The sequence below is a fragment of the Erithacus rubecula genome, assembly GCF_903797595.1.
Source record: "Erithacus rubecula genome assembly, chromosome: 11".
Lineage (NCBI taxonomy): Eukaryota > Metazoa > Chordata > Aves > Passeriformes > Muscicapidae > Erithacus > Erithacus rubecula.
Genome location: NC_136663.1, coordinates 1,004,833 through 1,016,847, shown reverse-complemented (window position 1 = coordinate 1,016,847; position 12,015 = coordinate 1,004,833).

Genomic DNA, 12,015 nt, shown 5'->3' with positions numbered 1-12,015 from the left:
GAAAATCTTGCCAAAACAGAAACTGCACACAAAGCCCTCCCCACTGGAAAGGGACAGGGATGGATGAAACAAGGCAGATGTTACAGCCTTGGTGAGCTACTGGAAGAAACACCAGGCAGCGATGAAGGAACTGTGGAGTCACTAAAATAGAGAAAGAGAAAACACAGCTGAAGGAAGGCAGGATGTTTAGAAGATGGAGAGTCCCAAGGAGGATGGTGGGGCTCACTTGAACAGGGGCAAGATCAGTGTCTGTGCATCATTCTGAGATGCAGCAGTAAAAACCAACAGCAGCAAAACCAACCCTTGGGTCTGGTGCCAGCAGCGAAGGCAGTGGGATCACCCCTACAAATAGAACTATGAGGAGAGTTTCTGCAAGCCCTAAGACTGTGTTATGATATTTTGTGGTGACACAGTTCTGGAGCTCTGCTTGGGCTCCTCTCCATCCCCTTTGAAACGTTTTCAAACAGCAGCAGACAGTGCCTGGCAGGAGGTCAGGCTGCTCCTTCCTCCACCTCACTTTCGTGCCCAATTCCTGCTTTGCCATTGCCCTGCAGTGTCCTGGCACATCCTGATAACAAAATGCAAATGTTGCATTTCCATGGCATGGCCTGACAATTTAAATTTATCTATCTCCCACAAAAAGATAACAGCAGGTGTGTGTTGATTGCAGGCTGTTGCTACAACAGACTTGTTAAAAAGCAGCCTTACCCTTACATGTGTGGAACTGGGATGAAAATAAAGTGGAATAAGGTTTTTCTTGATTTGCTTTAGAACCCATTTCCTCATCTGTCAAACCCACTGACTTCAAAAGGAGCAAGAGCACAGCTAACATCCAAATGGAGATCATGCTTACTGCAGTGCCAAAATTGTTGTGTCTGGTCTCTGAAGGTAGATACTGGGGGAGGGGGTGGCCAGAGGAGTTGGACTTGACTCTGTCCTGCCCTGGCCAAGAGCTTGGCTGTCCTGTGCTGGGGCCACCTGAGGTGACCCGTGGCTCTGGTGCCAGCTGAGCTGGCAGCTTGTGGAGCCCAGGGAGATACAGGAGCTGCTTTCTGAGGGAGCTGCAGGCCCCTCAGGATGGCTGTTCTGGGGCTCCTCTAGCACTGCTCAGCATCACAAACTTTGATTTTCCCATTCCTAAGAATCTGTCAGCAAGTGATAGTTTCCACAAGCTGTTGGCTATTTCGTAGCATCCTAAATGGTTTAAGAAAGGAGATTTTAGATTAAATTGCTTTAAAATGTTTCCATTTCTTTGTGATTTATCCTGGATAAAAACATAAAAGAACTTAGCAGAGCTGCCAGCAGAAGGCCCAGAGCTGTTGGGATGTTTGGGAGCAAGAGTGGGGATTCCCTGAGCTCTAAGGTCCCTTGCAGCCCCAGCAGCTGTGACCTGTTGTCAGAGGCACACACAGAGGTGTGGTGGCTCCTGGGGAAAGCAAACCCTGTGTGTGACCCGTGAGAGGCAGGGGAGGCTTGTGAAACGGGCCGGTGTTTCCCAGTCACTATGGAGTCACCCAGGGAACAGGCAGATTTTCTTCCTGTTTACACAACAGGCAGGGGCAGCTTTGTCCCCATCCCCGGTGAGCTGCAGCACTATTTGGGGCCGTGTTGACACGCCATGGCGATAGCACTGTGCCTCAGGGGATGGCCCTGCTGCACCAGCCTCTGCTCCAGCCTGCAGCACCAGGGAGCCCTCACCAGAGCTGGCCCAGATATGTCACAGGGAATTGCTCCCCTGCATCCAGTCAGTGCTGTCCAGGGAGCTGGGAAGGGGCTCAGCCTGGAGAAAAGGGGGATTGAGGGGAACTTTTGGCTCTGCACAGCTCCCTGACAGGAGGGGACAGCCAGGGGGGTTTGGGATCTGCTCCAGGGAACAGGGACAGGAGGAGAGGGAACGGCCTCAGGCTGGGCCAGGGGAGGGCAGGTTGGACATCAGGAGGAATTTAGTGATGGAAAGGATTAAATTTCATAAGGGGCTGCCCAGGGAGGTCTGGAGTCTCTGGGCAGCCTGGGGGTGTCCAAGGAAAGAGGTTCCCTATTCCAGTCCCCGGGGGTGTCCAAGGAAAGAGGTGACACTCAGTGCTCTGGGCTGGGGACAAGGTGGGGATGCTCTGGGAGGGCTTTTCCAGCCTCAGGGTGCTGTGATCTCATCCCTGTGTGCAAGAGCTTTGCTGGGAGCTCAGGCTGGACCTGGGGCTCTTGCAGGACTCAGGCTGCTGCCACACTCTGTGGGTGCATCTTAAAATGTGTCCAGCTTAAAGCCAAAGGTGCCACTCAGGACCCCCCACCAGGACAGTGCACTGCAGAATCCACCCTTTTCTTACAGCACTTTGAATAAATTCCAAGTGAATTCATTCCCAGCAGTTGTGGAGTGCTTTCATGAGCCTCCATTTCATGGCAGAAAATGTCACCCCCAAAGAGTTTCTGTGCCATTGGTGACGGTGAGGAGCTGCAGAGCCCCCAGCTGCACCAGCAGAGCAGCAGGAGCCACGCAGGGGCTGTCACAGGGCATCAGTCACAGCAGAGCCACAGTGCAGCCTGCTCCCAGGCCAGGGCTGTGCTCCCTGCACAGCCACAGCCACACACCTGGGCTTTGCACACCCCTGACCTTTCCCTGCTGAGAGGAAGGGCTGTCCACAGGTGTGTGGGGTGGGAGCCACGTCCCCCAGCAGGATTTGGGGTGCACAGCTGGGATCAGCTCACACCACGTCCCACTGTCCCTGCACCTCCCTTCTCCCCATTGCTCCAAACCACTAATTCCACACTCTACCCCCTTTCTGGGGACAGAACCTTCTTGCAGATCGAGTCAGACCCGACTCCAAGCTGCAGTTTTGGGAGTTTGCAGTGTGTCACCTGCTGACCTGGGCTCGGTGCCTGCAGAACAAAAGCTCTGCACGCTGCTGTTTGCACAATTTCCCTGTGAGTACACTTCCCATATCTGGGCTGATACTGGGGAGATACTCACTGCAGTGTCTTGCACTCACACAGGGAGGATCAGCACTTCCTGCTGGGGGTACAGCACTCCCCACCCCGAGATTAGGGGCACATTCAATATTTATTGAGCTGTCACACCTGGAGGCCCTGTCAGGATTAACTCCACAGTACCTGGTGCTCTCAAACCCTGATAAGAGGCAGTCCCACTCCCCCTGTGCCATGTGTGTCCCTGCTCACCAGCAATGTCACCGTGCCCGGAGCTGCCACCCTGGTTATTTTAAGGATGGCAGTGACTTCCACACAGGTGTCACCTTTCAGAGCTCTCAAAAATAGAACTTCAGAAAGTGCTTCACCTAACCCTTACCCTGTAAAGCTTCCCAGTGAGGGGAAGGCACCAGCCAGAGAGGCAACAGGACACAGGAGTTTTGGGAATTAACTTGGATCCAAAAAGGAGCATAATTACAGGTTATTTATACAGAGCCTTTTTCCCTCACAGGCTGCACAGAAAATGGATTGGATCGTAGAATCACAGAACCACTGAGGCTGGAAAAGCCTCAAAATCCAACCTGTGACTAATCCCCATCTTGTCCCCAGCCCAGAGCACTGAGTGCATGCCAGGCCTTCCTTGGGCACCTCCAGGGATGGTGAAATGATCAGAATAATCCTCATTTTACACTGAAACAGAGCTTTGCTCAGACAGGCCAAGCTGCAAGAGCATCCAGATCTCTGGATTGTGGAATCATGGAATGGTTTGGGTTGGGAGAGACATTAAAGTTCATCTTGTTCTACTCTGCCATGGGCAGAGACACCTTCCACTACCCCAGGCTGCTCCAAACCCCATCCAGCCTGGCCTTGGACACTTCCAGGGATTGTTCCATTGATTTCAGCCCATTTCATCACAGCTTTCCTGCTCTGTAAGAAACCCATGATCAATAAAAGGTGATTCTGTCAAGGTGGTAATCAGACAGGACTGATCACTTCTATTTGCCAATGTGTGAAGCTGCCTGTGGAAGTGCCTTTGGCCAGTTCTTTGTGGGGACCAGAGCACACCCTGCCCCTGATTCCCTGATTCCCTGAAAAGCAGCACTTCCCAGCTGTGTGTCCCCAGTGAATCAGAGGCAAATCCTGTCTCTGGTTTCCAGTCCAGCCTCCCCTGTTGCAGAACGTGTCAGGACAGCAGCACAGCTGATCTGGCACGTCACCACTGCACAAGGAAATGAAAATAACTACAGATTTATGAAGGAAGGCCCATTTCTGGCACCAGGCACGGATTTCCTGGCTGACTGCTAATACCAAAGTGCAGATCCTCTATTTTATATCAGCCAGGGGAAATCCCAGCAGTTCATGCCACAGCATTAAAACACAGAGTTCTAAAAATAGCATTACAGAGCTGGACTGGAAACAGCAGTAAAAACGAGAGAGGAAACCTTGTCCTTTTGTGTGCTTGGTGGTTTTTTTAAAGCAAGGATGTTAAATTTAACCCTGAGAGCTCATTTCAAAACAACAGGGCTTGGAAGGTGAACTGGGAATATCAAAATAGCTACTGCACAGGGGCATTTCTGTGTTTAAATCCCACATTTATTGAAGATTTCCCAAACTTGCCTCTCTAAAAAGGAGAGAGTTTCCCAGTCTCTGTGTTCTCCATCACATCCTGCTCAACCATGTTCATTTATCCCATGATCCTGATAATTATTCCACATGGATAGGCTTGGAATTCAGATATTTCCCTGTTTGACCTGCAAACTCACATTCTGATACAGCCCAGGTCCCTCGTGCTGGAGCATTCCCTCAAACTCACAGGCAGAAGAAGAAACAGGGAAGAATCTTTCCTGCCTGGGGGCCCCTTGGGAGACCACACAGGAAAACACATCTCATTATCCCACCAAAACGTGGGAAAAACCCAACATCCCCAGGCCAGGGAAGTGATGTCAGGACCTGGAGGTTTCTCACAGTTGAATTAAATACACAACACCCACAAAAATCCCAGCTCAGTTCTCTGGGACTCACAGCAATCCCAGGAAATCAGCAGCACTGCTGAGCCCAGGAGCTCCTCCAGGCCTTCCCCAGGGGTGACTCCCTCACAAACACTTCTCTGGCAGGTTGGGAAAGCAAAGCTTGTGAGAATTTCTCCTGGTTTCCCCCTGGAAACTGAGTTTCCCAGGAATTATGCTGTCCTAGAGGAAGAGTTTAGTGGGATGTTTGTACAGCTGGCTGATCAGGTTGCCCTGGTGTGGATTTTCCAGAGGTCTGGTTACTTATGGACCTGCCAATCCATTCCCAAACCTGACTCATTAAATTCACTCAGTAAGCACTTCAGTATGGCAACAGCCAGCATTACTTTTCCATATTTTTTAGCATTCTTGCTAATCCATAAAACTTAGCAGCTCGGAATGAAAACCACAGGAAGAAAGAGCTAATGAGGTCCTCCTGTCAGAGTCTGTTTATACAGCTCCCATTAATGTTAATTGGCCTTACAGAGACACAGCAAAAGGAAAACAGACCCTGGAAGATGGAAAAAATCAACTGCTTTGTGCAGCCAGGTAATGATTCCCTTTCCACAGCCTCACTACAGCTCTTCTGGCTTCACCCCCTCAAAAGCCTCGAGACATGTTGCAGATGACCAGATTGCCAAAGACACTCAGTCACATTATTTATGCTGTCACAGCACATGACTTAATAGGGAAAGAACAATAAAATCCAAACCCACAGCAGTATCAGGGGAGCACTTGAGTTTCAGCATGTATTTGATTTGTAAGTAAGATTTAAATTCTGAAAAACCTTGTCTGGAAAAGGTGTCCCTGCTCAGGGTAGGGGGGCTTTAAGGTCCCTCCCAGCCCAACCCAGGCTGGGTTTCTGGTTGGGATCAGCCCTGGGGGACTGGTGAGAGCAGAACAAATGCCAGCAGTGGCTGGAGGAGGCTGCAGGGAGGTGGTGGCGTGTGGCTGAGCTGTCCTGGCCAAATGTGATGTCAGGAGCCATCAGGGGATGTGGCATCTCCCCCCAGCAGAGCTAATCTGAGCAATCTGCTGTGCTCCCTGCTAATCCTGCCCTGCTCACAGCCAGGGCACTGCCCTCAGCTGGACCCTGAGCCTGTCAGTGCCATCCATCATCCATCCATCCTTCCATCCATCCATCCATCCATCCATCCATCCATCCATCCATCCATCCATCCATCCATCATCCATCCTTCCATCATCCATCATCCATCCTTCCATCATCCATCATCCATCCTTCCATCCATCCATCATCCATCCATCCATCATCCATCCATCCATCATCCATCCATCCATCATCCATCCATCCTTCCATCCATCCATCATCCATCCTTCCATCATCCATCCTCCATCCTTCCATCCATCCATCCATCCATCATCCATCATCCATCCATCATCCATCCATCATCCATCCATCCATCCATCATCCATCCATCCATCATCCATCCATCCTTCCATCCATCATCCATCCTTCCATCCATCCATCCATCCTTCCATCCATCCATCCTTCCATCCATCATCCATCCATCCATCCTTCCATCCATCCATCCTTCCATCCATCATCCATCCTTCCATCCATCCATCCATCCATCATCCATCCATCCATCTCTGCTGGGATGGGGCTGCAGCCAAACCAAGCCCTCAGTTGAAACTCCTTCCCATAACTATTCAAATAAAACATTTCCATAACCACAAGCAAACAGCTGCCAGCAGTTTGTGGAGTGACAACGAAAGGCTTTCTCAAATAAATTTCATGAGAAGGAAGGTGAAAATGTGGATGAGAGGTTTTGTTTGGGGCCACGTGAAGCCAGCTGATGTTTGCCCCTGTGGGAATTGTAGGATGTGATCAGATGGAATAAGTTGGGATGTTGGGATTGTGCTGTGCAGGGCCAGGAGTTGGACTGGATGATCCTTGTGAGTCCCTTCCAGCTCAGGATGTTCTGTGATCCAGTAAAACCTGACACACATCAAACCCGAGGCATCAAAAGCCTTTTACGTGAAGCCCACAACAAAATTTAAATCACAGATAAGGCACATTTAAAATAAATCAAGTTTAGGGTGGTTTTTTGTTGGTATTATTATAACTAGACAGCAACAAGCAGCAATTCCTGTGCCCTCCCATCCCAGTGGGATGTCAGCAGTGGACATAGCACTGAGCTACCACTCATCAGCCTAAAGATCATTAAAATCCACTGTCAATTAAAGCTCCAGCAGTGTGGAGGTGCCTGCCCAGCCCAGGGACCTCCCAACCCATCCATTGCATCACTCCACATCCCCAGGCAGCTTCTGCGTTTTCCCACATGGGAAAATTAAACGGAATAACCAACTGGTGTTTCCCGAGGAGAGGAGCTCCCCAGCAGAGGCTGATTCTGGGAATTCTGGAGGGAGGAAGGGCTGTCCAAGAGGAGGGGAAGAGCAAAGGCTCCTGCTGGGAGGGTGCCAGGCACACACAGCTGTGCTCCTGCGCCTTCTCCAGCTGCCTTTTGGACAATGCCAGACAGGAAATTGATGCCACAGGGCAAATATTCATTCTTGCCGACTTCCCTCCCAAAGCAAGCCCAGATTTGCCCTGGCTAGACCGGCTTCCTGCAGAGCATCCCCGGCAGAAACGCCGAAAATGTGTGTGAGGAGGAAAAACAAACAAACAAACAGCCTGGCAGATGTTTGAACACCTGATGCCCACGCTGCACCTCCAGGCCAGGCTTGGAGAAGCTGCCAGTCCAGCCTTTGACCGAGTACCCCCATTCCCATTAAACCAATTAACATTCCCATTAAAATGAGCCAAATGAGCCATTGGAGCTGCTCGGCCGCTCGGGACGGGGCAGGACAGGGGAAGGGGCAGCCGGCGGTGATGGAGCGGGGCAGCTCCGTGGGACCCCACTGCGGCTCCTGGAGCAGAGCACGGACACGGGAAAAGCCCCGAGTAAAGCACGACAATCGCGACAGCTCACACGCCACGTCCTGGTGTCGCCAGAGCCCCCAGCAGCAGGACAGCACGGCTGGGAGAGCAGGAGAGAGGAGAGGGGGAGAGGATGCTCTGCGGGCTCCTTCCTCCTGCCGGGGTTAAAGCGCGGCCAGAGCAGCTCCCTGACACCAAACTCTGCTCTCCTTGCTCAGACTCTGCTCCCCATGCTCAGACTCTGCTCCCCCTGCTCAAACTCTGCTCCCCCTGCTCAAACTCTGCTCCCCCTGCTCAAACTCTGCTCCTCCTGATCAAACTCTGCTCCCCCTGCTCAGACTCTGCTCCCCCGCTCAGACTCTGCTCCCCCTGCTCAGACTCTGCTCCCCCTGCTCAGACTCTGCTCCCCCTGCTCAAACTCTGCTCCCCCTGCTCAGACTCTGCTCCCCCTGCTCAGACTCTGCTCCCCCTGCTCAGACTCTGCTCCCCCTGCTCAGACTCTGCTCCCCCTGCTCAGACTCTGCTCCCCCTGCTCAGACTCTGCTCCCCCTGATCAAACTCTGCTCCCCCTGATCAAACTCTGCTCCTCCTGCTCAGACTCTGCTCCCCCTGCTCAAACCCTGCTGGGTGCAGCAGTTCCTGGCTCCCTGCAGGAGGGGATTTTAGCTCCAGCCTCTGTTGCTCACACCCAGGGAGGCAAACAGGAGCATTCAGGGCTGTTTTGGTGCTTCTGTTCCTGGCTAAAGCTGCTGCTGGTTCCTCATTCCCCCCAGACACAAACTGTCTCCAAAAAATGGGCAGGGACAGCCACCATTGTGCCCTGTCCCTCCATCCTTGTCCCAGTCCCTCTCCAGCTCTCCTGGAGCTCCTTCAGGTCCTGCAATGGGCTCTGAATCTCCCTGGAGCTTCTCCTCTCCAGGTGAAGATTCCCAGCTCTCCCAGCCTGGCTCCAGCCCTGCAGCTGCTCCTTGGCCTCCTCTGAATGCAAACCAATATTCCTCCTTTCCCTGCCTCACTGCTGGCAGTAATTATTGCTCTTTGTGCACTACAACGGCCTCCAGAACAGTGCTACAAATGTGGGCACTAGAAACACTTGTGTGGTTTTATCAGACAGTTCTGAAATGTGCTTCCCATGCCTAATGCTCTGGAAAACGGGCGGGAATGAGGCAGAAAGCACCTGGAACATCTCTGTCAGCAGGAGACTTGTGAGCTCAGCAGATCCCAGCCGAGATTATCTGCAAAAGGCATCAGTTGGTGCCTTGGCCTCGGTGCTGCATCCCAGTGAAAGCCAAAGCCCTTTGGTCTGGCTGTGCAAACACCGAGTTCATGGGAAACAAACAGGAATTTGATTCCATAGTGGTATTTACTGCAGCACTTCCCTCTCCTGCCCTTCCTGTGACCCAGCTGGGGGTGTTGGGGCTGGTTCTCAATGAACACCCGACTGGGGCAGCAGAGGAGCAGCCAGGCTGGGCAGGGCTCTGGAGAGAGCAGAGCTGGCAGCAGCCAGGAGCCTCCCCAGCCTGGGTGAGGCACTGAAAGAGATGTTCAGTCTGCAGGCTGGGCAGCAGATCTGATATCTGCATGGACATTGTGGGTCACAGAGCCATGGAATGGCTTGGGAGGGACCTGAAATCCCACATCATCCCACCCCTGCCACTGGGGACACCTTGCACTGCCCCAATCCCTGCCCAGCCTGGCCCTGGCCACTTCCAGGGATGCAGGGGCAGCCCCAGCTCCTCTGGAGCATCTCCAGCAGGAGCCCATCCCAGAGCAGCTGCAATCCCTGGCTGTGGATTGCTGTCCCCATCCAGCTGCAGGGGCTGGGCCCTGCTGGGTGCAGAGGTACAGGGAGTGCACAGAGAGCACAGACAAACAAAGGGCAGCGTGGATCAGCACATGGGAATGTGCTCCTCGTGCAGGGGAGAAGGCAGGAGATGATTTATCACAGCCCAATTACGCATGAGACAACTTGTACCCGGCTGGTTGGACAAGAGGGAGCCCGAGGAAAACTGAGGCAACAACAACCCTTAGGTCAACCTGACATTTGTTGTTGGGTCTGTGGGAAATTATTCTCATAAAAACAGACTTTGTAGCCAGAAGAGAAAAATAAATATTAATGCAGGGGATGTGCTGCGATGGTTGGATGGTGATGACACGGTGGGGATGGAGAAACCCCAGGGGCAGCCAGAGGTGCTCCCTGTGTGACAACCTCAGATTTGCACATTCAAAACTACAATAAAAAGCTCCCTGCCCCCAGGCTGGGCAGGGGGTTGGTGCTGGAGGCTCGTGGTGTGCTGTGCTCTGTCCTGCCATGACTCAGCCCCTCACGAGGTGCCAAATTCCCCTCCAGCAGAAGGAAACCCAGGGCCAGGCTGTGCCCACCCTGCTGCCCAGCAGAGTTGAAAGCAATTTTTTTTTTTCTCAGGCAAAACTCTAGTGAGCTACAGGAGAATCACAGAAATCCTCTGGCAGTCCTGGGAGAGTCACCCAGCCCTGGTATCCTGCTCCAAGGAACCTCTCACTGCATCATCCCTGGTCTCACCCACCTCCAGCCCCTCTCCTGCAGCCCCTGCTGCGAGCCTGGCAGTCACAGACACGGATTGAAGCCCTGGACACCAGGGATGGGGTTTATCACCCAGAATCCTGCTTTTAAGGGGTTTTTACTCCTCACAGGGGCATTGCTGTGGTTGGAGCTGGGCAGGCTCCAGCCCAGTGCAGCCCTGAATGACCTCAGAGCTGACCCTGCTTTGAGCAGGACCTTGGTTTACACACCTGCCAGGACACCTTTGCACTGCCAGGACACTCCCAAAGCTCCTTCCCACCTCCCAGGGCTCCTTCCCACCACCAGCACTGCCTGCACCTTCCTCCAAGCCACTTCCCCAGGAGCCCCACAGAGCTGTGTCCAGCAGCCCTCAGCTCCTGGCAGGAGGGGACAGGGAACATTTCCCACTCCAGGGTTGTTCTGACAGCCCCAGAATCCCTGCACAAGCCCCAGCTGGGTCCCTGTGGTGCCTTTGTGCCCTGTGGGAAGGGGGCACGGTCTGGCTGTTCCCAAGCACTTTCGGGGTGCTGACACTTCATCTCCTGCAGGAACAGCTCCTGCCCTTCTGCCCAGCTCCCAAATCAGCTGCTGCTCAGGCTGTTCCTTCCTCCCGGCCTCTGGGGCACCTTGATCCTCTGTCCAGAACGGGCTGTGACAGATCCAGGCACACAGAGGTGACCTCACCCTTCACTGTCACCACAGCACTGCCCTGACCAAGCACAGGGACCCAGGAAATCCCCCCTGGGTACCCCCACACCCCAAATCCTCCCAGCTCCCGGGGGAGAGGCATGGGAGGGATTTATCTGAGCTGGGTTTATCCAGAGCAACCTCGGGACACGGGCAGGGCTGGCTGTGACAGGGCAGGGGGACACGGGCAGGGCTGGCCCGGGTGTGACAGGGCAGGAGGGACACGGGCAGGGCTGGCTGTGACAGGGCAGGAGGGGCACGGGCAGGGCTGGCCCGGGTGTGACAGGGCAGGAGGGACACGGGCAGGGCTGGTTCGGGTGTGACAGGGCAGGAGGGACACGGGAGGGGCCAGGCACTACCGCACCGTGCCAGTGCAGGTGTCACCTGTGTCACCGAGAAAGGACAGGGCGGGGACATCCCCGGGCTCTGTCCCGTGTCCCTGCCAGGAGCAGGATTTGGGAACAGGGAAGTTCTCAGGTGTCCCTCGAGCAACTGGTGCCACGGCCCTGACACAGGCAGGAGGCAATTAATTAGGGGCTAATTAACTATTTAGGGGCTGGTTCTGCTCCTGTGCCCAGTCCCGGGATCCCCATGGGGCCAGCTAGGGTGGCACAGAAGGGGACACTGAGCTGTGTCACCTGCCCTGAGCTCAGCCCCTGCAGGTGGCACAGAAGGGGACACTGAGCTGTGTCACCTGCCCTGAGCTCAGCCCCTGCAGGTGGCACAGAAGGGGACACTGAGCTGTGTCACCTGCCCTGAGCTCAGCCCCTGCAGGTGGCACAGACACTCAGCATGTTGGCAAGGGAACACCAGAAATATTTGGAGTGTGTTGTCACACAACATGAGCTTACTGCTCATCCCACGGCAAAAGGGAAGGGAAAGGGAAGAAAGAGGGAAAAAGAAAGGGAAAGGGAAAGGGAAAAGGGAAAGGTTTGGGCAGACCCCTCCAGGGAGTGTCC